General features: G+C 40.7%; 1 protein-coding gene across 1 annotated transcript in view; it reads right to left on the bottom strand.

The window, feature by feature from the left end:
• Nucleotides 1–21731, bottom strand: part of HTR1E (5-hydroxytryptamine receptor 1E) — a 61211-nt gene extending 39480 nt beyond the window's left edge. The window contains exon 1 of the mRNA XM_081140601.1: nt 21542–21731. The gene's annotated coding sequence lies outside the window, so the exon portion shown is untranslated. The remainder of the gene's footprint in view (nt 1–21541) is intronic.
• Nucleotides 21732–25372: the final 3641 nt, after the last annotated feature.

Below are 25372 nucleotides of genomic sequence, written 5' to 3'. Positions count from 1 at the left end.
TGGAGAGACCAACACAGAGTCAAACAAACCAGTAAGCAAAGACCCAGCTTTCTAGTCTAACACGACCAAGTAATGTGCTAAGCATACTCATATATCTTAGTCTTAGGTCTTATTCTCATAAACTCTGAGGTTGGTGGAATTATTCCTATCTTCACAAAGAAAGAAGATGAAACGAAAAATGTATACAATGTGTACAAGGCCATAGGCAAGCAAGTAGCATCCCAGCTCTTTCGGGTTATTTTTAAAAAACCATGCTTTAAAAAATGTATTTAGGGTTTTTTAGATGTTTACAGTGATTTCATTTATCTAAGCAACATACATACATGTTCAGTTTTAAGATATTAACTAAATTAATGTGACAAATACGCTTTTTTTTAAATACCAAGAACATTATAGAGTTAATGCAGAGTCTTAAGGATAATCTAGTTATCACTAAGTTTTTCTTAAGTGTATTTAGTTTTTTAATGTGTTTCATTTTTCCTCTTTCTGACACACACACATTCTCTCACTCAAGCCTACGCACACACATACGCACTTAGGATTCTATTATTTAAAATGTTATTTTGGATTTAAGGTTGAACACTGTATTAGTTGTTCACTGCTGTGAAATAAACTCCCACAGATGTAGCAGCCCAAAGCCACACATGTTTATTATCTTATAGTTTCTCTGATCAGGAGTCCGGGTAGGGCTTAGCTGAGCCCTTTCTTAGGGCTTTACAAGGCTGCCATTGCGGTGTCCCTCAGGGCTGGGTTCTTAACACAGACTCAACTGCAGAAAGACCTACTTTCAAGCTTCCTCAAGTTATTGGCAAAATTAATTTCCCTGTGGCTGTAGGATTCATGGCAGCCTGCTTCTTTAAAGTCCACAATGAAGACAGACTCTAGAGCTTCAGTTTTTTGTTTGGTGTGTGTTTTTTTGGCTGTTAGCCAGAGGCCGCCCTCAGTTCCTAGAAGCCACCCCCAGTTCTCTGCCATGTGCTCGCTCTATAGTTCACAGCATAGCTGTTCACTTCTTCAAGTCCAGCAGACGAGTGAGAGTTAGTCTGCTAGCAAGACTCAGTCTTATATAGTGTAAGGGAGTGACATCTCTTTACCTTTGTTCTATGTTACTGGTTAAAATCAAGTCACAGGTCTCACTCATTCAAGTGGAGGAGAGTACAGAAGGAGGAATCATAGGAAATCACCTTAAGGTCTGTTCTCCACAAATACTTTTCCAAGTGTTTAAAATGTGAGATACTGGGCCTGATGGAAGCTCCTCCTTTTACCCCTTACAAACACCAATTGTAGAAGTGGCTGTTAGTTATATAAAACCCAGTTGAAAGGTCATCACATTTATATTAGTGCTTGAATAACAGATAGGCCAATGGAACAGAATAAAAACTCCCCAAATAGACTCAAGTGCAAATGAAAATTTTGATTATGATAAAAGTGGCATTGAAAATGACAGGGAAAAGGGAAAATGATGGGCTTTTAAATAAACGGTGTTGAGACAACTGGATAGCAATTTGAAAAAAGATAAAATTAGAGCCATACCAGAGGGCCAAATTAATCAGAGTTCTAAATGTAAAAATGCATCTTATACAGGAACAGAAGAAAATATAGGTCAATTCCTCTATAGTCCAGGAGAAAGCCTTTATAATGTTGCTTCAGAATCCAGATCCAATAAAATAAAATATTAATAAACTTGATTGTATTAAAAAAAGTTACATAGCAAAACACAGACACACAAACACACAGAGAAAATATTTGTATCATGTATTGAAGATAGGGGTCTAATCTATATAATATAAAAAGAGCTCTTAAAATTAAGTGAAAAAGATCTAAACCCAATATAAAAAATGGGCAAAAGATATGTATGAATTGACAGTTTATAGAAAAGATACACAGATGACCTTTAAATATGTGAAAATATGTTCAAATTCACTCATAATTAGAGAAATGCAAAAAAAAAAAAAAAAAAAAAAAAAAAGCTGCACTGAAATATCATTTCTTACCTAGCAGATTGGCAAACATTTTTTAAACTGACAATATACTTTACTGGGCAAGGTTTAGAGAAAACATTACTCTTCTACACTGCCCATAGGGCAGTTAGACAATATCTAACAAATCTACATATATACTTACATTTAGACTCAGCAATCCAATTTCTAGGAATTCACTGTACAAGTATGTTTAACCCTTGTCTTAGAAATCCTGCTTGTATGAATTTACCTCTAAAAATATAAAAAGCTCAACATTAAGCACTACAATATTATTTAAAAAGTAAAATGCTAGAAACAGGTTTAAAGCTCTTGTATGTACTGCTGGTTGAATAAACCATGGTTCATCCACAAAACTGAGTACTATGTAGTCATGAAAAATAATTGAGAGAAAGATCTCTTTGAACTGATATGGAGCTATTGCCAAGATATACTGATAAACAACAACAACAAAAGGCATGGTATAAAAGAATATATCTTATATGCTACTTTAGGGATAAGATAAAAGGGAAATGTACATCTTTAGTTTATAAAAGGAAACACAAGAAAGGTAAACCAGAAACTAATGTAAATGGTTACCTATGGAGAGTGAGAATGGGGTAAAAAGAGTAGACTTACTTACTTCTCTAAGTGTACTTTTAAAGAATATATTCTGACTTTGGAAATTTGTAAACATTTTATGTGTTCAAAAAATAATGAATGGAAAACATAAATTATAAAACAGGGTATAAATAGAAATAAATGTTTTTAATTAAGGTAAGACAAGGTGAGGTAAAAATGGGTTTATAGTTGTTCATGTGGAAAATAATACAATAATTAATAAATAATAATATAAGAATAAACTCTGTTTCATGTACTCACAACTGTAAACCTGCTTATGGCCACCTTGTATAGTGACACATACTTTATAATACTAAATTATATATATTCTAAGGAAAAGAAAGAACTCAAAGAAATCTTGACCTTACTCAGAAGCTTTATTGCTAGCAGTGGTATTGGTACAGTACTTATGAAACTATATTGTGCATACTGAAGGATACAACACATGAGTAAATAGACCAATGTAGTTGGAAACAAGAGTTCTCACTGTGAAAGATGGGAGACACAAATATGAATGTGATGGTGAGAAAGAACTGTGGGATGCTAGATTTGAATTGAAAACACTAATATAAACTCACAATTTAAAATTGTTTTCTTAGTTCTATTCACTAAGAAGGCCTAGAAGAATGAAACTTTGGTAACAAGTATACCTAGAGCCCAGATTGTGGTTTCCAAGTACCATTCCCCATCAAAAGAAACCAGTACTCCTTTGAGAAATGGATGATTCCAAATTGATGTGAAGAAAGTCCAAAATAAGCCCAGGATATATTGTGACTTCAAATTGTTCAACCTATACATATATGTGTACACATATACATATAGACATATAGGAATATGCATAATATAATTATGTTTCATTTTGTGCATGTGTGTTTGCATATATATATGGAGAGAGAGTCAGAAGGCAAATAAATGTGGGAAAACGACAATTGTCAACTAGAGAATATACCCATGCTCATGCTACTAGTGTTTCAGTTTTTCTGTAGATTTGACACATAAAAATAAAATGTTGAAAATAAATAAATAAATAAATAAATAAATAAATAAATAAATAAATTAAATAAATAAATGAAATGTTGGAGTAGGAAAAAAATGTCAAGTGTTAGAATTAAAAATAATAAGAAAAGGTACTATGTTCAGAACATGATTTAAAGGTTGGGTGTTTTAGCATTTTACAATTTTGAGTGCTCTTGACATTTGGAAGTAATTTCAAGGATGGGAAAGCATCACTGGTTAAAAGTTCAAAGAAAATCAGAGAAAACAATAATGATAAACTTAGGAGAAAACTATCGAAGAGATATCAGAAGGTGGCTGGGCCAAAGGGCTTCTAAACTAGAACAGTGACAAGTCATCATTGAACCCACTGGCAGACTTTCTGCAGGCTTTTTCTGGGAGATCCAAACTTTATTAAGTTCTCCTGCCTTCAACCTTTTTCTGATGGGCTTATTCAAGTGTTTCTACCTGAAGAGGAAGGCTAACAGGAAAAGCCTCCAAGATACTGCAAGGAGCAGCAGCAGACTGGGGTGACAGAGGAAGAATTCCACATGTGGTCACTTACATTTCCAAAGTGGGATCTTACTTCTGTACTATGACACTGGGCATAAAATGACCTGTCACAGCTGATGTCACTACCAAGTGTCTGTGACCGAAGTTCCATTTCTTTACATGCACAGAACATTCTCCTGTTTGCAAGGTGCTACTACATATAGACACTTGATCTTGATAACCAACATATGGAGTATCAGCAAGAGCAAATTTTTTAAAAAATTGATTTCAGAGAGAGAAGGAAGAGGGAGAGAGAGATAGAAGCATCAATGATGAAAGAGTCATCACTTGGCTGCCTCATGCATGCCCCCAACTGGGGATCAAGCCCAAAACCGGGACATGTGCCCTGACTGGGAATCGAACTGGAGACCTCTTGGTGCATGGCTCAACACTCAACCAGTGAGCCTCACCAGCCCAGCAAGAGCAGATGTTTTAAATCTAGATTTTGCAGGTGACAAGTTAACAGAGAGGAGGCTCTGTTGGAGGTCACATGATTGGCAAGTGAAGATGGGAAGATAATCTGCATGGGGCCCATGTTCCCTCTCAATCACTCTGTAGGAAATAAGTGGTGGTGCCAGCAAGAGATACCATCTTCCCCAACAAGAGTGCTGGGGAAGCTGATTCTTTGCTGGACCTCTGGGAAGTGTGGTGAGGAAAGTGTGGTGAGGTCATAAGACATGGGCTCAGGGAAGCTCCTGAAAAACCAGGCTTACTACCGGGAAGCAGAGAGCCCACTGCTTTGGTTTATGCTGCACTCATTTACCAGATGCATCCTGGGAGGGTGCTCAGGAATATGTTTTTCATTTGGGGATGTTCCCAAGATAAGGGGAAAACATCAAATAAAAAATATGCTGCAGACCAAATTTAACTTCCATTAAATATTGTTTACAAACCTTCTAAAAGAGGTTTTTCTGGTGCTTCAGGTTCAGAAGGAATAAAAGAAAATTACAAGCTTGTTTTCATTTTTTGTTGCACTTGCCTGCTACTGGCTTAGTAATAGAGTACTTACTTCACACATGCAGGTTTTGTCATTACACACTGTGATACAAAGTGCCTCTGAGAAGGATCCCACAACATCCCCTGCCACACAGTGGGCTCCCAGCAACCGCCAAGTGAAGATACTTTGTCTAGTATCCTGGATGTTGAGAACCACACGGCCCACCTGCTTCCTCTACACTTGTTGACAGCCTGCCAACCCCAGAAATGTGAAAACACACTAGCTCATCATGCTTGTAACTGACCTGCCAGCTGTGTGCAGAGCAGTCTGAGCAGAGACCAGCTGGACTGGACCAGAGCAGAAAAATTACCCAGTTAATCTCCAAAATTGAGTTAAATAAAGGGTGTTGTTTTATGTCATTAAGTTCTGGGGTCATTTGTTATTCAGTAAACGCTAACTGATACAACCATGTATCCTTCTAATAAACTTCTCGCAATCTATTTTTTCCCCTAAACTAACTTGAAGGGTGTGGTTTTGTATCTGTGTATGTTTTTACTTGCAACCCAAGAATCCTAACTAAGAGAGAAACTATATCAATAGAGAAGGCTATAATTAACAGAGCTACAGAGGGAATGTGGAACTGATGGGCTGAGTCACTCAGGGCAGCACGTAGAAAGGGTACCCTCACTTGCATCATGTTACGATGAAACAGTTGATTAACCCACCCATCCCAATACCAATGGATGCTCATAAAGTATGTCGTTTATCATACTCTTTACTTTATAAGCCTTGTCCTGTGGGATGCAATGGTAGCCAATATATGGTGTTGCAGAAAAGAGTTTTGCTTTTTGCTTCTGTTTCTAAGTGGGAGTGTTTGTGGCTCTGTAAGCTAATTTTCTCCTGTAACCACTGCACTGCAGGGTGGAAAGGAGTGTTGTCTGAGCAAAATGGAGTCTGATCTAGAGAAAAAAAATGGACTAATCTGTAAATCATTCGAGAAGAGGGACCCTTGACAACATTTTTGGTTTCAGTTGCTAGAAATGAGTGATTGGATTAGCTCCCTTTAGAAAGAGGGTGGGGGAGAGTGTAGTTTAATGTAACATGGTTGAATCATGTATAGCAGGTAGAACTCTTAGTAAGTGGAAAGAAAGGTAGATGTGTGTGTGTGTGTGTGTGTGTGTGTGTGTGTGTGTCTACGTGCCAGCCAAAAGGAAGAGTAGACAACTTTTGGGGGAGTATATCTACAATCCATATCCTCTTTTTTTCTGCACACTGTTGCCCTCTTGCTAGGACTAGATTCCCAGCAACCACGTTTGGGTTCCATAACCTCACACCCTGGACATTGTTGACTGGGCCAGGGGCAGCTAACTGTAGCTGGGCCAATCAGTCTCTTTTCTAAAAATTTGAAACTGTGAGTAAGAGACTCTGAGTTGTTTGAATCTGGACATCTAAACTGAGGAGCTTGGAACACCTGCAATGGGCCATGCACATGCAGGAGCACTGGAAGCTAATCCAGGGAGAGGGGAAGAGGGGAAGAGAGGGGGTGGAGAGGAGGTAGAAAAGAGGGGGGGGGGAAAGACAGGCAGATGCACACTGGGTTCTAGGTTCTTGATGACTGCCCAGCGGATAGCTCTGGCTCTTGGACATCAAATGTCCTAGCATCTTCTAATAAATTCCCTTCATGATTAGGATAATTTGAAATGGGAATATGTTACTTGTAATCAAGAAAGCCTCAACCATCAATGAAAAGGCAGTTATTATGAGTTTCTTAATAATCAAATAAAAGGATATTTGCCAGTGCTTGGCTGTGTCTAATTTCTATTTTATTTTCTGGTGTACTTAGGCCAGTAGTCAACCTAGGGGCCAAAAATATTGTGTGCCACTAAAATTCCAATTATATTATTAGAAGGAAAACATTTTTCAGTCTCACAGGGTATATTTAAATAGACATACCTACTGTTTATTCTTCCAGTGAATTGAGTTTTGGATATATCCTTTATCAATCTATAATTCATTTTGAAAAATGAGTATAAACATCAGATAATACATAAACACACCTGTCATAAGAGGCTCATTATTATCAGGTTAAAATCTGCTTAACAGCTAATGCTGTTCTAGCCTATCTTTCCCCCTAGAGCTCGTATATCAATACAACTATAGTTATTCACATAGAAAGTGACACTAGGTTTAAAAGTTGCATCTTTTAAGTAAAAAAATACTTATCAATTTAGATTTAATGATGTGTGGAGGCTTTCGGAATCTAGGTTGAAAGTATGCTATTTAATTTCTTACTTTGGAGTCTAAGCAAAAAAATTTAAAAGCTCTTTATGAAAAGAAAACCACAAATACTTCCAAGACTGTTGGGCAAGTACAAAATTAAGGGCTAATAAGGAGATTTTCAGGTTAGTTTGACCAGTGTAGACAACTAGATAGTGCATCTAACACCCACCCTACCTAAACAATTGGGTGGGAAAAGTCTACATTAGCGGCCCTCATGAACCAAGTTCATTTTGAATTGGTTTCTTTTGTCTGTGTTGTCAATATCATGAAGTCCTTTGATTATGATACAGCTTCATTATGGAATCTGAAATAGTGTCAAAGATACTATTAAAATCATTGTGATGAGGGAAGTTCTGCAGTGAACCATTGAACTTTCCTCCCCAAATGATGTTGAAAAATCTGAGCACTGGATGGACAAAAGGTCACGAGTGGATAAACCTTGACATTCTACCTGAGAAGGTGATAAACCTTGGAGAACGGATGCCACTCAATTTCCTTGTAAAACAACAGGTTTGAAAAATTCTCTCCACTTTGACGCTGTTACAGATGTTTGGTTTACTCCAACACCTACAGGCATTGTCATAGCATTTAAACCTGAAAGGCATTTTATACAGAATATGATACAATATACTTGTAAAGATGACAAAACTGAGGCCCAGAAAAGTTTGGTAATTTTCCCATGGTTACAAAGATAATTCAGCAAAACTCTAGAATCAATAAAAAGCAGCTCTCATTATTTTTGCATGCTTACTATGCAGCAGGTATGCTAACAACACTGTATGCATTTTCTCATTTTGATTCCAACAATCCTATGAGGTTTGTATTATCATGATCATTTTGTGATATTATTACTACCATTTTACAGATATGGAAACTAAGGCAGAAGGTAGATAAGTACCTTTCTCAGTGTCAGGCAGCCAAGGCGTGGCAGGGCTGTATTTGAACGCTGACCTGACTTTCCAAAGCTCCAGGCCATGGACCTTCCCACCACAGTACCATTCCTCCATGTCCTCCATTTCCATCAGAGCTCTGCAAGGCTTTACAGAAAGCTTTAATAACAGGCAATGTAGCTGCCTGAAAGTATTTTTTAATAATAGAATTTCAAAGGCAGGCTGGGCTTGAATAGCATGACATTAAATACTAGGTAACATGTACTTTTTCAAGTAAGATAGTGCGATTTTGTTATAATTGAAGGGAATGACCTGACTCTTTAACAGTGATGAGGAATTTAAATATAATATTCTTATTTAGATAATGTTTTTTTCACTGTGCATTTAGGTATTAGACTAATTCTCGGTGGAAAAATTTACCACGCAGCTGTGTGTTCGTTTGCCATATGCCACATTCTCTCTAAGCCAGACGTAATGAAATCTGATTTCCATTTGGGAGAGACCAGCTGCCTCCCCCAGTAAACACGTCCACCCAGTGCTCAGTGGGTAATGGGAGATTACTGACTGAATGCTGAATGACTTAAGCATTCTGCAAGAGCAACTGGTTTAGTGGGAAGGTATATTTTATTTAAAATAGAAATCAGAGAAAGGCACCAAGTATTTCTTTTTCAGTCACTTGTAATAATAGAAATTATAATAAAATGTATTTTAATTAAAAATAAATTTAACAATAAATTCAATTAGATTTATTATAATAAGAGATGTTGTTACAAGTTATAACCTGGAGTCCTAACAATAGGGTCGGCTCACTGCTGGTAACATACACCTGTTTTGTGGGCTCTAGACTTCCCTCAAACACTTTTGACAAAAATATGCAAATATGTGGACAGAAACCCTCTCAAAGCTTCATGCTTTAATGCTTCAGTCTCTGTCATAAAAATGATGACATGGCTAAGTTTTGAAAAGGTCCACTGAGCAGAGAACAGAAGACACCTAAGTCTGAATTTAGCTTAGCCAGTAAATCTCTGCATGAGCAAAATTTACCCTCCTGTGTTTCACTTTCTGCCTTCCAAATAACAACAGTAGCATCAGGGACACACTTATATAACACTTAAGAGGTGCCAGGCACTGCTCTAAGCACTTTTCACATATTAACTTATCTATCCCTTCAAAACCCCTATGGGGTAAGCATTAGCATTCTGCTCTTTGTAGAGGCAAGGAAGCTGAGGTGGGCAAAGGTCATGCGATGTGACGTGAGTGACAGGACTAGGGGTCAGCTCCAGACCTGTCTTAACCACAACTCAAAAAGTTCTAAAGTATGTACTTGCACTATCTCAACCATAACTCATTTTCATCATTTGAGAGTGGAAGATCACTGGATTAGTAATGATCCTTTCAAACATAAATGGCAGAAATCCTCTTAAATTGTTTTTTGCAAAAAAGGGAATGTATTTGCTTGGGAAACTTCAATGTCCACAGTAGATCAGGCACTGGTGGGTCCAGAAACTCAAACAATGCAATCAAGAATCTTTGATCATTCTGGTCGGGTGGCTCGGTTGGGTGGAGCCTGGTCTTGTGCACCAAGAGGTAGTGTGTTCAATTCCCAGTCAGGGCATACACCTAGGTTGTGGGTTTGATCCTGGGTTGAGGCACTTATGGGAGGCCACCGATCGATGTTTCTTTCTCTCTCTCTTCCTTCCTCTCTCTCTCTAGAAATCAATTAAAAAAAAAAAAAAAGAATCTTTCCCCATATGCCAGGTCCTGGCAGTTCCAGGCATACATCCTTAAATCTCCACAGACAGTGTAGATATAGTGCCTTGATGGCACCTGTAAACCCTGAACTGGGTTACACTGATTCTGATTGGTCTGCCCTGGATCACTGGCCATCCCTAAACCAGCCACAGTGGCTGGGAGAACAAGGTGTTGTGATTGGTCTGGGTCACACGTAACTATTGGAGCAAACGGTATATTCATTTGATCTGAACCATACAGATCGAGAGTGAAGAGGTGTGGTTGCTCAAGGAAGTCAGGGCACTGCTACCACAGAAGGGGGATGGATGCTGGATAGGGAAAAAAATGACAGATGGTCACCCCAATTAGATTGCTGCTTTGGCAATTTCCAACACTAAAAGCCTGTAAATTTTTGTCCAAGGAAGGAAGGGAAGGGGGAAGAAAAAGCTATGATGTGTATATCAATTTTATCCACACTCAAATTACCAAACTTCATTTCCCCCTACTGACTTCAAGAACTCCTTTGCTACAGAATTTTTACTAAAATAATTAGTATAATGAAGGAGAAATATTTATGTAAAAATTTTCTTTTGACACTATAATTTTATAATGCTGTATATTAAAAAACATGGTGATAACCTAAAGGTGCGATAGTAATCATTGGTTAAATAAGTTATGGTATATCCTCACAATCGAATATTATATACTTATAAGAAGTGATCTTTTTTGATTGATTTTTTTTTTTGGTGACAGAAGAAGGGAGAGGGAGAGAGAGAGAGAAACATCAATGTGAGAGCAAAACATTGATCAGCTGCCTCCTGTATAGCCCCTACTGGGCATCAAGGCCCAAAACCCGGGCCTGTGCCTTGATCGGGAATGGAACAGGCAACCCTTCGGTACATGGGACCATGCCCAACCAACTAAGCCACACCAGTCAGGGCTAGAAGTGATGTTTTAAAAGAATATTTAATTATATGTGAAAATATTAAAGATTTAATGTTAATTGAAAAAAGTTAATTAGCTCAAAAATACATACTATGCTTCTAATTTTCTTTAGAAAGAAACATGTTTTCTGCCTTATAGAGGAACAGTACTGTGGGAGTGGGGGTCAGAAATGCATCTAAGTATCAATAGTAGTTATTAGTTATGTCTTGGTGGTGGGGTTTTAGGTAATTTTAATTCCATTCTGTATACTTTTCTGTATTTTCATATTTTCTACATTGAATATGTAATTCATTCATAATCAGGAGGAAAAAAACTTTAAAGTAGTTGAACAGAGGATGTTGAACTTTACTTGTTAAATTTGTCTCAGAGTAGAGTGAGAAAAGAAATGTAGATAAAACAAGAATCAAACGTAAAACATTCTTTGAGATAACCAAGAGTTGGTTATATTTGCCTACTTCAAAAGGCTGTGTGTGAGTTCTTTCTTTAATAACTATAAGGCTTGATTATATGCTGGAAGAATATTTATACAGGTGTGCCCAATTCTAGAGCACTTGATATAATGTCAGAAAATTCAAGCTAATTAAATATAATGATTTATATTAGAAAAACACTAATTATATTACAATATCTCACATACATTATAAAATTCCACTAAATATATGGAAGCCCTCTCTGTACATTTTAATTATGGGTTAGTCTCCAAAAATTCTATTTGCATCCACTTTTCAAGGCAGCATATCTGATGTGCAATGCAAAGTATTATTAAGCCATATAAAATTACTATAAAAGTTGGGAGTAGTATAATTTGGTACAAACATCTAAAAACATAGTGAGGAGGGACAGGAAGAGATTAACCAATGAACTTATATGCATACATGCATAGCCCATGGACAAACAATAGTGTGAGGAAGGCCTGGGGAGGGGGCTGGAGCAGGGTGGAGAGGGTCAATGGTGGGAAAGGAGGGATATCTGTAATATTTTCAACAATAAAGATAAATTTTAAAAATAAAATAAAAACACAACTGATAAAAAAAATCACATCTGTTTAGTTCAATTGTCAACAAAGGAACAAGAAGTAGTAGCTGAAATATAAAATGTTTTTTATTATTGTTATTATCATCTAACTTTTTAGGTTTCAGCATAATTTTATGTATTCTGTCTCACTTTATCCTGGTAAAGCTGCTATTGTCATTGCTCTTATAAGAGAACTAGTGAATGAAACAAATAAATGGTTTTTCCAAGGCCACACACAGATCAGATGTCTGAATCTTTGGTTTGCTGTTTGTATATCACCACTTGCAATTTGGAACTAGATGATCAATGTTAATAAAACTAATAAAATCTTGATAATGCATGAAAATGTGCATTTTATAAATTTCTCTTACCCAGATTATCTTATTCCAGCCTAAGAACAGTACTATGAGGTAATATCTGCAGCTGATACGAAATTGAGCCCTTATCAAAGAGCTTTCGTATATTATTATACTGTGGTAGGCAGCTGTAACATGGGTCTCAATGAACCCTTCCAGAATCTGAAATAATAATGCAGCTGGACCAGAACTTATAAATTTATAACACCTTTCTTCTTCTTTTCCTTTCCTTTTTTCTTTGTTTTGTTTCTATTGCATTGAATGGTCAGATGAATGTTAAATAATGGTGGTATTAGCAGACATCCTCATTTTATCTTTATAGTGCTTTACCAATAAGCATGATATTAGCTATTGTTTCAGAAATATGCTCTTATTGTGAAAAACTTTTCATTTTTAGTTTACTAAGAAATTTATTTCTTCTACTTCTAGTTTGCTAGTGTTGTTTTTTTAAAATATGAATATACATTGAATTTTGTAAACTTCTAATAGCCTTTGAGCTGGGCATCGATTGGCTCATTGATGATATTCTTGCTCACTTTTAAAGGCAGTTTGCTTTCCCCATGAAGATGACTCTGGTGATAAAATATTTTCGACATGAGACCGATATGTTTTCTTGCTTAAAGTTTACATGTCTCCAATCAGGGCTATAGTTCTTTGAGAGTAAGTTCTCCTGTACTTTTTCTATCTCTTTAACTGTAACAAAAACATTTAGTTTTGTATGTCATGCTGACCCATGTAGATCTGTGCTACCTAAAGTGTGATTTGCAGACTAGCAGAATCAACATCACCAGGGAGTTCAGGAGAAATGCAAATTCTTGGCCTCACCTAGACCCTACTGATTAATTAGCAGCTTTGCAGGTGGGGACCAGGAACCTGAGGTTTATGCTTTCCAGGGGATTCTTCTGCACACCAAGGTTTGAGAGGCACCACTACAGAGCATGAAAAAATCAAGTGACTTTCTGCGTGCAGAGCACTTGCAAATGGAACTCCAGTCACATCCTGGGATTGTGTTCTCCTGAATCTATAAAGGAAGTATGTGAGTAAAGTCATTGTGGAGATTCAGTGGTTGGAGAAAGTAGCACCCAAGGGCATTCTTGGGGGCTTGAGAACATACCTGATCTGAGGCAAGGTTTAGTAAATAAAAGAGGAAAGTTCTTGCCAATAGTGTTCAGAAGAGTGGAACTCAGCCTGGACCCATCTCTCTATTTTCTACAAGCCGGCATCACATTCTTCACCTAAATTTAGGTCAGTATTATTTCTACCACACAAGAATAATTATAAAGATAATAATTGTAATAATACAAACATTTCCTCACAGCCTATGTTGCCCTGTCCTTTCTTTGCTCCTCACAATATGTCTATAAGGCAGGAATTATCACTCACACTTTAGAGATGGGACAGCTGAGACACAAGGCAACTAAAGAATTTACTTTAGGTGATAAGAACAAAGTGAGGGGGAGAATAAGATTGCAATCAATAGAATCAAACTGAAGAACTGGAGCAAGAACGTTAAAGAAAATTAACACAACAAAGGGCAAAAAAAAATCAGTGACATTTTCTTAAAAGACCATGTGTCTTTTATCACAATGTTTTGCAGACACTAAAACAGTTTCTGAAAGGAGACCAAACTGGGGGGGGCAAACAGCACTCAAGAAAGGAGCTGGGATGGATGCAGAAAACAGAGTGTGATTCTACCTTTTCTGGGCCATCAAAATTTTGTGGAGTGGCTCTTGGTAAGAATCCAATAAAGGCAGTTGTGGGAAAGCTAGGAGCAGCAGGCCCAGCACTAAGGCAAAAATGGAATGAATCGCGAGGTCAGAGGCAGCATCTCCAGTTCCAGCGCTGCTGTGTCTGCTGGGAGAGCAGAGTTTCCCAGAAGAATCTGCTCTGAGAGGTTCTTCAGGCTGACAAGTATTAGCCAGTCCTTTGTCAAAAGTATACAGCACAAAATCCCTTTGCCGGGTACTGTGTTACTGAGTTGAATAGGCCCAGAAAGTAAGGAGGTTTTTCATGAGCAGTTTTGCAGTTATATTTCAGTTGTCATGCAGGTCCATTCATAAAGGAGCAGTTATAGTGAAGTCTTTTTTAAGTATTAAATATTGGTATTACCAACACACACACACACACACACACACACAGTCCCTTTATGATTATCTAAAATTCCTTCTGGAGACAGTTGGCAGTACACCTTCTCTACCTCCATATGAGAAGTTCTGCATGAAGGGGCCACGTATGTTTATTTTAAGGATTTTTGCCACCCATCCATTTTGAGTGGTTCAAGTGGTATATTTACTTGCCAAAATGGAAGGGAGGAGAGATCAAAGGCAAAATGGAAAATCGTTTATAACAATTTGTAAATTCTCAGTGGCTTAGAAACCTTGATATAATGAAACAAGTAAATGCAGACCTCAGAGTTGGGAGGATCCTAGAAAGTTATTTGGTTTAATCCTTTGTATTTGAAGTCCATATAAAAAATTTCCCGAGCCCAGCCAGTCTGATTCAGTGGTTGAGGACCAGGAGGTCTCTGTTTTGATTCCTGGTCAAGGCATATGGCCAGGTTTCTGGTTGGATCCCCAGTAGGAGGTGTGCAGGAGGCAACTGATCAATGATTCTCTCTCATCACTGATATTTCCATCTCTCTCTCCCTCTCTTCTTTCCTCTCTCTGAAATTAAGAAAAATATATATTTTTTAAAAATTGTCTTGAGATGGAACAGAGACATACTGCTGAGATCCCTTCCTCAAGAAAGGGCAACTGTACACTTGAAACTTATCTAATTTTATTAACCAATGTCACCCCAATACACTTAATAATTTTTAAAAAGTACATGTAAAAAAAATAAAGACGAAAGGGCTTGTAGCCCAGCTGCTAGGACTGGGTCAGGACCATCTTCAACTGTCAGCCTCTTCAAGGATGTCTTCAGAGGCAGAGAACTTCCTCTCCCAAGACTGTGTCATTCATGTGGCAGCCGACATTTAATTCCTGATGCAGGAAGCAGTTTACCTAACCCAACACTTTTGACCTAGCTTGGGACAACTCTGTTGGATCATTTTAGCTCAGAACTCTGCCCCCACAGGGTTGGCTGAGCCTGTTCTTGGTCCCACTTTGCCTCTTAACTGCTCCCTCTGCCCAATCCTGCTTCCTTCCCTTCCTCCACAGTGGGTCCCTAATAAACATCCAGCACAATACGCCCCATTGTAGAATATGTTTCTCTTAGAGTATGGAGAATCTAACCTGTGACCTGCCTCCGAAGACACGGCCCTTCCCAATGCTGCAGAGTCCACACTCACAGGCAGTTTAAGTGCATTTTCAGATAGTATTAGACAATCCTTCCATGAAGCATTGGAATCTGCCTCCCTGAACTTTTGTTAATTGAGTCTGTCCTTCAGAACCAACTAGAACAAGACAAGACTATCTACATTCTATTTCCTTTATTTCCAGTCTCTTACCCTGAACTCTGTCTTGCAGTCTAAAAGGTAAAGAAAAAAAAAGTTTTAGCTGATTCATCATCATCTCCTTCTTTTCTTATGATTATGTTGCTAAAAGGAGACAAAACTGAAGGGAAAAGCAAATGATTCAGAGGTTGACAGTTCAGGAAATATGAAGTAGGTGTTCCTTTTTAGGTGACTACCCATTACAAATTGGGGTGTGAGGGGTGCTGTGAGGAAGGGGCATGGTGGGAACCAGGGGAGAAACGAAGTGCTTTGCAGCAGAAACACAGATTTAGAGTTGCCTTGGGCAATTCTTTTAATCTTCTGAGATCTAACAAATATGTTCTTATTCAGGTTCTTGTGTTCTCAGGCTTGGTGAAAAAGGAAACATTATTTCCCAGGTCTAGACATCTGGGAATTGTCTGCATTCCATGCCTTTCTTCACTCCTTACCTCCATTTACTCTCTGCATGTCATACTTTCTTTCTTCCCCCACAGCCTCAATTCATCTTGTTTCCATTTCCCGCTCTCCGTGTCTACTGCTATTGCCTTGGTTTGGGTTCTCATAATGGCAACTGCATCCTCCAGACCCATTCCATTCCACTCCACACTGCAGCCAGGATGAGCTCTCTCTAACACCAAACTACTTATTTTTGCCAACAGCTTAAAATTTTACAATGAGGCATTATTTATTATAGCAAAAGCCTGGAAACAACTCAAATACCCATCAACAGTAGAATGCATAATTGAAGTGTGGCACCTTCGTACAATACGATGCCATATTACAACAACAAATGAACAAGCTACTGACCAAGCATACACGTAAGTGAGGAGCAACGAGCCAATTCACAAAAGAGGCCATTCTGTACAACTTAGGTGTATAGAAAGCTCAAAATAATCTAGCATGTTGGTGCAGCCGGTGGTGACATCTAGGGAGCAGGGTGAAGTAGTGACTGGGTGGGGACAGGAAGGGAACTTGAGTGGTGGTGATGTTCCATTTCTTACCTTGGTGGTGGTTAGTTATAAGGGTGTGTTCACTTTGGGAGAAGTTGTAGAGCTTAACACTTAGGATTTGCACACTTTCCTGTATGTACATTATTCTTTTTAAAAAATGTGTTTTTATTAATTTTAGAGAGAGGGGAAGGGAGAGGGAGAGAGAAATAGAAACATCGATAAGAGAGAAACATCAACATCAATCTGCTGCCTCCTTCGGTGCACACCCCCTGCTGGGGATCCAGCCTGCAACCCCGGGCATGTGCCCTGACCAGGAATCTAACCCGGGACCTCCTGGTGCATGGGCTGATGCTCAACCACTGAGCCATGTCGACTGGGCTACTTATATTATTCTTAATAAATACATTTTAAAATCCTATGATGATTCCTAGAGGCCTACGGAGTAAAGCCCAGATTCACACGATCCCCTCTTATGACCAGCACACTTCTCAAAACTTTTCTTTTGCTAATCCCCTTGTGTGTGCTCACTTCACTCACTCTGGCTTGTTTGTAGTTCCCTGAAGAGGACAACAGGTCAGGCATTTGGATGACAAATACAGGTTTTTTAATGAACGAATAAATTGTGGGGCTGATGATACTTATCCCGCATCGCTTTCGTGAGGATTAAATAAAAGAATACATGTGCAGTTCTTAGCAAAGCCCTGAGGCAGAGTGGACACTCATCACGTGCTAGCTCCTTCCCCTTGCTCCCCTCCCCCAGTGCAGATGAATGGAGTTAGGATCACTCTGAACACTAGTAAGGTATCGTAGCTGAAGTCACTTTTTGGAAGGTACTGCTTATCAATCTCACTATCCATTTGGTGCAGTTTACTCCCCAAAGACACTCTGGCTTGTCTTCAATTACCAAGAATACAAACCTTAACACAGATTTGACTTTCTTAGGCAAACTGTCCCAACAAAAAACACCTTAACATTCAAGTTGGATCCTTCCCAAATCCCTTGGAAGTATCAGCACGTGCCTGCCGATATCTGATAAAGGGATAAAGAACAGCTGCAGCTACGGAAAGATATTTCATGGAGTCCACTGTTGCTTTATTTGGTCACTTTAGGTAGATAGGGTCACGGAAGGATCTGGGAGTTTAAAACTGTAAGCTGCTGCTGCTATTGGTTTCTGTTTTTCAAAATATTATCTTCTTGCTATGAAAATGCTTTTCTTCTTATGTCAGATTTCATAAAGACCTTCCGTCTGGTCTGTACTGATAACCAAACTCTTGAGGTTCTCATTCCTCATGCAACTTGTAATTTAAAATGAACCAAATTGGGTTTTTACAGGTTCTTCTAAAGGAATTTGTCTTTCTAATCCTACAACTGAATGTGATCAACAGGAGAGAGTTCTAACAATAAACCTATTACACATGTTCTGCTGGCTATTGTATTTTTCATTTCACATGTCTTAAGGGAATACAACAATGAAAAAAAAGTACTGATGTCTATTAGGACATCAGTCTATAAGAGCCACAGTAAACCAGGTAATCAGTCATCCACAGTGGGTGAGACCCCCCTCCCCTCACCCCCCCAAAAAGAAGAAAAGAACTAATAAAATTAGAATCAAACTGTATTAAAATTCTCAAGGATTTTACCAATTTGTTGTGATCCAGGAATATGCCAATTGACTGAATGGTCTTTATAAATTCTGGTTCTCAGTTTCTTAATTCATAAAATGTGGAAAGGTTTACCAAATTATAAAAAGTAGATTGGATACTGATGAAAGTCCTTTCATTTCCAGGAAGATGAACTTTGGAAAGTTGACTCACCTGGGCCCTAAGCTTTCGGGGGCCATAATTCTGGTTCTAGAAAATGACTCAGGGAGGAGAAAACAAAGAAGTCAGCCACTCTCAAAAGTTGCTGCCCAATTGCAGATTGCCCCCTTTTCTCCTTCCTGTCCACCCATCTCCCCCCCACTTAGCATACTCATCTTCAGTGTTTCCCTGAAGTTTATGTTCATATAATTTCACATGTATAAAATGTGGGAGGTGGAGAAGATAGAAGCATAAAGCATGAGATGCCCAGATTCACCTCTGCCTTGAGATGACCTTGATAACATATAGTATAAACAATAAATCCCTATTTGGTTGAAATTCAACTCTTAACAGCCTCAAGCTTATTTTCTTATGTAAATGAGCTGAAAGAAATAGAGGGAAGGCCTCCCCATATTAAAGTATTAGATTTAGATCTTTTACTGTTAAAGGGTAGCACAGAAATAAAATTCCAAGAAGGACCACAGAAACATTAAAAAAAAGAGAGACCTGAGTGTAAAGGTGAAGAGTAGGGAACAGGATGTTTGAGTAATGAGCAGATGACCTAATGGGTCAGGGCCTGAGGTTTTCTGAAAAGGGATCTACTTTGAATTTGAAACCTTGGTGGTGGTAGTGGTGGCGGTGGTGTAATATGTTGATAGAGAGGAGCTTGAGCCAGTTGGGGATGAGGTGCTGTTAGTGAAGCATCTCACTTTGCTCTCCAACAATAATCTCATCAAGCAGGAGGGAGTGGGAACATACTGCAGTGTCACCTGGGCTAGACATGTGTCCTGGATGTTGTCTCTCCCTAAATATCATTTCTGAGAAATCCTAACTTTATTATTTTCTTCCAACGAGTAGAAATTCATTTACATGATCAATGCTGACCAAGCATCAATAAAAAGAAATGGGGAGCAAATGTTCTGAATAGATACCACAATAGCTAATGAAGGTGACATCAGGGGGAGTTGCAAGGGAGGCTGTGACTCACGTCTCAACACATGCCCAAGGGAATAGTGTGTCCAGCAGGATACATAGGAGTACTTGGTCTAGGAATGTAACCCCAAGTAAAGCCACCATGGGCAGGAGAAGAGAAAAGAATGAAAACTTGAGTTTACTATGTTTGTGATGTTGATTTCTGTAGAATTTTTAACTTGCCAGCTGGTGGATATAAATGGTTAATTTGAATACTTTTTAATATAAAAATAATCTGTGAAGCCTTCATCCCTGGAAATCGTCACGAAAGGAACACTGACCACCTAAAGGGATATTTAGGCATGCATATCCCAATGCTCTGAGGACCAGAATCTTGGCTAAATTATTTTTTGAGCTTCTTTCCAGCTCTGTCACCACAAGGCTCAATTTATACAGTGGTCTGTAGCAATCCTTGAGCTTCAACAGCCCATATTGGGTGATGATGACATAATTGTTAAGTTCTATCAACAATGATGAATCAGGATTTGAAGGAGTTTCTCTAGATAGCTCTCTAGTGATGAAATACCTGAGCAGAAGCACTTCTCCCACCTCTAGGCAGCAAAATGGTTAGCTGAGGAGGTGCTATGCAATTTCAGAAGTAAGCAACACACTTTGCTTTAGACGCAATACAAAAATTGAGCTGAATCCCACTTAGGTGGTCCACTTCGTTTTCAGAGATCTGTGGTGTGGGGGCTAAAGTTCAGAAGGGAGAAAAAAGGCAGGTGGGCATATTTTCTGAAATTGCTAAGTGGGCCTCAAATGCCTCCACTCGTTTATTTGTTGAAGACGGGGCCATGTCATTTAATTCAGCAGGAATACAAGTGCACCAGCAAGAGAAGAAAGGCTGGCTCATAATCTCCTCTTTGTATCTGAAATATGTATTTCAAAGAGACTTCAAATATGCTCCCCATGGAAGAGATGGCACAGGGAGCCAGACCCAGCTGGGCCCCTACTTGCTGCCCCATGAACAGGGTTAACTCAGGAAAGCCCCACATTCACAAGTCCACCCTGGGTGTTTAAGGTCATGCATGTTATGTCTGAATGTATAACTATTGGCAAATTTGTATTCTAGAGCAGTGTCAAGTTCAGGCCAAGAGCATATACTGCTTGGAGCTGGAGGTAAAAGAAGAATGGTAGGAGAACCCTGAATAATTTGGGAAAAGCACCCTTCCCCCAACCCATTTGTCCATCTATTATTTCCTCCTGGGCTGGGAGATTCGGTGCAGGAGGCAGGGAAGGACAACTGGGAAGGTTAAGAAGAAACTCCCTAGGATGCTGACACCCTCTGCCTCATCCTTCTAAGCCAAGGACAAGCAGGGTTGGGTTGAAGACAAGGTCCTATCCAAAACTGGACGCAGACAAAAACATAAAGCATCTACATTTGAACACTGCAAAACCATGTACGATTCTGAGGTAGCAGGAACCACTTCCATTTAGCCTCGATTCTCTTTCATTTTCACTGCGAAGGGGGCCAGCCTCTCACCTTGCAGTATTTCCTCGAGTGGAAATAGCTTAAGACAAAACTTCCCTTCTTAACTTGCACTTCCAAGCTTTGTTTTGTAATTTAAGGAAACGAGTCAGCCCCACCACCTCTCCACCCGAGTATTTTCCTTATGAGGACTGTGCGCCCCATTTCTCGGTGAGGGCTGGAGAGCCCGTGCCATGCTCCCTAATCACAGCGTTTTCCATCGGCGTTGGCTTTGCAAACGCCCCCACCTCCGGCCGTCTCCGAAGCACACCCCACTCCGCGTGATTTCCACTCAAGTTTTTCCTCCTAGAACCCCTTTCGCGTTTATTTGATCTCTAAACAGCCTCAAATCTTTTCTCAAGGGAGCAGGATAAAACCGGTAAACCACAGTTACACACGATGCCGACGCGCAGGTTCTCACGGTGGGGGGCGGGGTGTCTGACCGTAGGACGCGCTCTTCACGAAGAGGTCCCGGGGGCAGGCACAGCGCCGGGGCGACCCCGCGGTCCCCCGCCCCCTGCCCCAATCCCGCCGCCTCTGCGCCACAGAGAGAGCAGAGCCTCCCCCCAAGGCAGCCCCGAGCCTCTGGTCTGGGGGGGTGAGCCGGGAGGCGGGTGGGCGGGGAAGGCGCGCGCCCCTCACCTTGCGGACGGTGCGTGCAGCCGCGGCGCACGGGGCGAGCCGGGGCGTTCCGCCGGCTCCAGAAGTCTCGCTCGAACCGCTCCTTTCCCCGGAGCTTTATCAGAGCACCGCTTCTCGCGACAGCCGGCCCTGGGTGCGCTGAGTCCCGGGGCGCTGTCCCTTGCCCGCGCCGGTGCGCCCGGGCTGCGGCGAGGCGGAGCCCCGAGCGAGGCGCACAGGGCGGCGGGCGCTGCGCTTCACCAAGTCTGCGCGCCCCGAGAGCCGGGAGGAGCGGGAGCGGGGCGGGCGCCGGTCTGTGAAACCAGCCGGCGGCTGCGGCTGCCCGGGCCACCCCTGAGCGGAGAAGGGGCGGGTGGGACGAGAAGGGGAGCCGAGGTGCCGTGAGGGCGGCGGCGGTAGAGGAGACCTGGAGGTCGGAGCTCAGCGGAGCTTCAGGTCTTGCTGAGGCTGTAAGAGAGAAATTCTGGAGCTGATGGCGCCCTCGGGGCTCCTGGTCGGGAACGCTAGAGGGCAGCGCTGTCCGCGCTATAGACCTGGCCCACGGGTTTGGAGGTGTGGACAAAGGGTCACACCTCTGGAGCGCGCTGCTGGCGGCGGCTCAGGCAGAGAAGGGGCAGTTAGTGCGAGCAGGGGCGGGAGCCGAGGCCTCTTCTGGGGCCAGCCGCGGGGGGGGGGGGGCAGGTTTGTTTGCACTCTATACTCCTCCAGGCAAACCGGCTGTGGCCAATCTCCACAGGATGCTTTAAGGAGAGGGAAGGGAAGAAAAAAAACGTGAGGAAGAAGTGCGGGAAAATTGGGGAGGGGAAAAGTAAACTGGGGGGGGGGGGGGCGGAGCAGAAAGGTGGGGGAAGCAAAGAAAAGGAGGTGGGGTGGGCTGCGCTGGGCTGATATTGCAGGTTAGCTGAAGGCCTCCTGCCCTTCCTACTGCTCTAGGAGCGTCCACCTGCTGCAAGGCCAGAGGAGATAGCTTGGGAGGGGCCTTGTAGAATCCTGGCAGCTGATGGAAGCTTCCTGAGGGCTCCTTGGTTGCTTTCTGTCAGGAACCTGGGTGGCTCTGAAACCCTGGAGCTTTATATAGACTCCCCGGTATTTTGGAGGGAAAACTCAGATTATTTGAACTACAAACTTGGCAGATGGAGGAGAAGAGATAGGCAGTCATAAAATGAAATAGGAAATCTTATGGAGATAATATGATCTGTAGACAGCCTGATACAATCTTTGGGTTGAAAGGAACTTGGAACCTCTGTAGACAATCCATGTTGTTCCCTCAAATTCCTGCCTCACACTTGCCTTTCTTGTGTGTAGCCTCATGGCTGAATTGAGAAGGCTTTCTCTCTCTCTCTCTTTTTTTTTTTCTAACTTGGTAATTGTGAAAAAAACGTTAAATCCTATTTCAATTCAGAAAGCAAATATGTGTGCCTTTCTTACTGCCGTCTGGAATGTCTCTCAGCGTTAGCAGGGCCGGGTGATAGGTGTGAAGGGGGATTTTGCTGAACAAGAGAAAGGAAGGTTGGCAAAGTGTAGTCTTGAACTCTGATTTGCTCCTACGCATCCTACTGCACTAAGAGAAAAGACTTAAGTGGACTAAAACCTAGCTGGAGGGTGGGACGGAAGCTTGTTTTTCTACCAAAGAAAGATGGTGCTTCCTAGTCATCATTTTGAAGTGTGTTTGGTGGTAGAGGTGTTCTATAAAAAGAAACAGAACAGGAACCACATAGGATCAAAGTTTTTTAGCTATCTCAGGAGCAAGTAAGGACACTGGCAACTCTGGAGTCCTTCCAAAAGATGAAGGAAATTCGAGTTCATTCTGTTCTTTTTTAGGAAATTAGCTTGCCTATTCTTTGGTTACTGCAGTGTAAGCAACTATAGAAACATGTATGAGGCTTGGGAACGTTCCTGAACATGCCTCAGAATACCCTACCTTCTCAAGCTATTAATTAACTTCTGGGATATATTTTACCAGTGTTAATGAAAGTCAACATCTGCTTAATTAGGAGCTGATAATTCAATTTGTGATTTGTTTATTTGCATGGAAATCTATGAGTGCTTTAAGGTTGTAGGTAGATGAAAATCACATGCCAGTTTCATAATGAAGAATTCCTTGTCTGTTAAAAAAACATCTATAAGGATTGAGTGGAGCCCTGGGCACATGCTATAACAAATTCATCAACTTTCAGTGAAAACGCAAAAGTCATTATGAAAGAATTAGTTGATCAAATTTATTCATTCAATCAAATAATGTCAGTTAACATCCACCCTGTACCAGGCATGAGTCAGCTTCTAGGAGTACAATAAAGAATATATAACTTCTTCTTTTTCAGACCCTAGGATCTCGTGGAAAGACTGATTCATAAACTAGTAAATCGAATCCGAAGCAATGGCTGGGAGAAGGGGGCAGCTCGGGGTGCTGTGGGAGCACAGAGGAGGGCGATCTAAACCAGCCCGGAGGATCAGGGAATCTCAGCTGGAGGTGTGTGTGTAGGAGGAGGGGTGGTTGGTAGTGTTGGGAATGGGAAAAATGATCAGCAGTGGCTTGTCTCCAGCCGCAGGACACATCTCAGTCATGTTTGTTAGCTTTCCTCTTGGATGCTGGAAACTTATTTCAATATATGAGGAAGCAAGTATGCACATGGTGCATTTTCCTAGGAGGGGCCAGAAGCTTCGTAAGGTCAGGACTGCGTATGACCTGTTCATCTCGCCAGTACAGAAAAAAGTCAAGACCCTAGTAGACATTTGCCTGTGGTTTCCCCCCTCCACTATGGAAGTGGGAATAAAATGGGAAGGGAAGGAGTTGTGGTGGGAGGAGCTCACACAATCCTAGGTGCTCTCCATGTGTTATCCCACCAAATAATTCCAATAACCTTATGGCATAAATTTTTAATCTCTCTTACTGTTGCTTTCAAAGTATGAGCTTCAAATTTCATTCTATGTCTGTGGTGTGACAAAGGCCAGAGGGAGAGTGTGAAATGTCTATAGGAAGCTTTCTGCGTGAGTCCACCCTCAGTAAGTTATGCTATGATAACAAAGCATAACCCTTCAGATATCAGTAGTTTATGGTAGCAAGGGTTTAAATCTTGTTCACAGTACATATTAGCTATGGACTGACTGCAGGTCTGGGCTCTGTAGAGATGGGCGTGGGAGTAACAAAATATTGGGAGCATATTATTCAGTTGACAACAGTTTTCAGCAAAGCTTTTGAGAAAAGCTATTTTCTCTTTAAAATATTTATTTGTTGACTGTATTAGCTAATGGTGCTCACTAACCTCAGGATACAGGGAGCAAAATAATGAACCTAGGTTGATTAACTTAATTGATTAGAACATGACATCAAGGTCCAAACATTACAGAACAGTTGGCTTTGCACTAAGAAAAAGCTCCATTCTGTGGCCCAGACTGGCTATTTCTCCATGTTGGCACATGTTAATATTTGTCCCCATAAGAAAATAAGACAGCCCGGCCAGGTGTGGCTCAGCGGTTGAGCGTCAACCTAGGATCCAGGCGATCGGGGTTCAATTCCTGGTCAGGGCACATGCCCGGGTTGTGGACTCAATCAGCGACTCTCTCATCATTGATGTTTCTATCTCTCTCCCTCTCCTTTCCTCTCTCTGAAATCAATAAAGATATATTAAAAAAGAAAGAGAAAGAAGAAGGAAGGAAGGAAGGAAGGAAGGAAGGAAGGAAGGAAGGAAGGAAGGAAGGAAGGAAGGAAGGGAAAGAAAGAAAGAAAGAAAGAAAGAAAGAAAGAAAGAAAGAAAGAAAGAAAGAAAGAAAGAAAGAAAGAAAGAAGAAAATAAGACAGACTAGGTGAATTAGGATCAACCTAACATGGAA

This window comes from Miniopterus schreibersii, assembly GCF_964146895.1.
Source record: "Miniopterus schreibersii genome assembly, chromosome: 6".
Taxonomy (NCBI): domain Eukaryota; kingdom Metazoa; phylum Chordata; class Mammalia; order Chiroptera; family Miniopteridae; genus Miniopterus; species Miniopterus schreibersii.
This window is presented reverse-complemented; position numbering and strand designations above follow the sequence as displayed.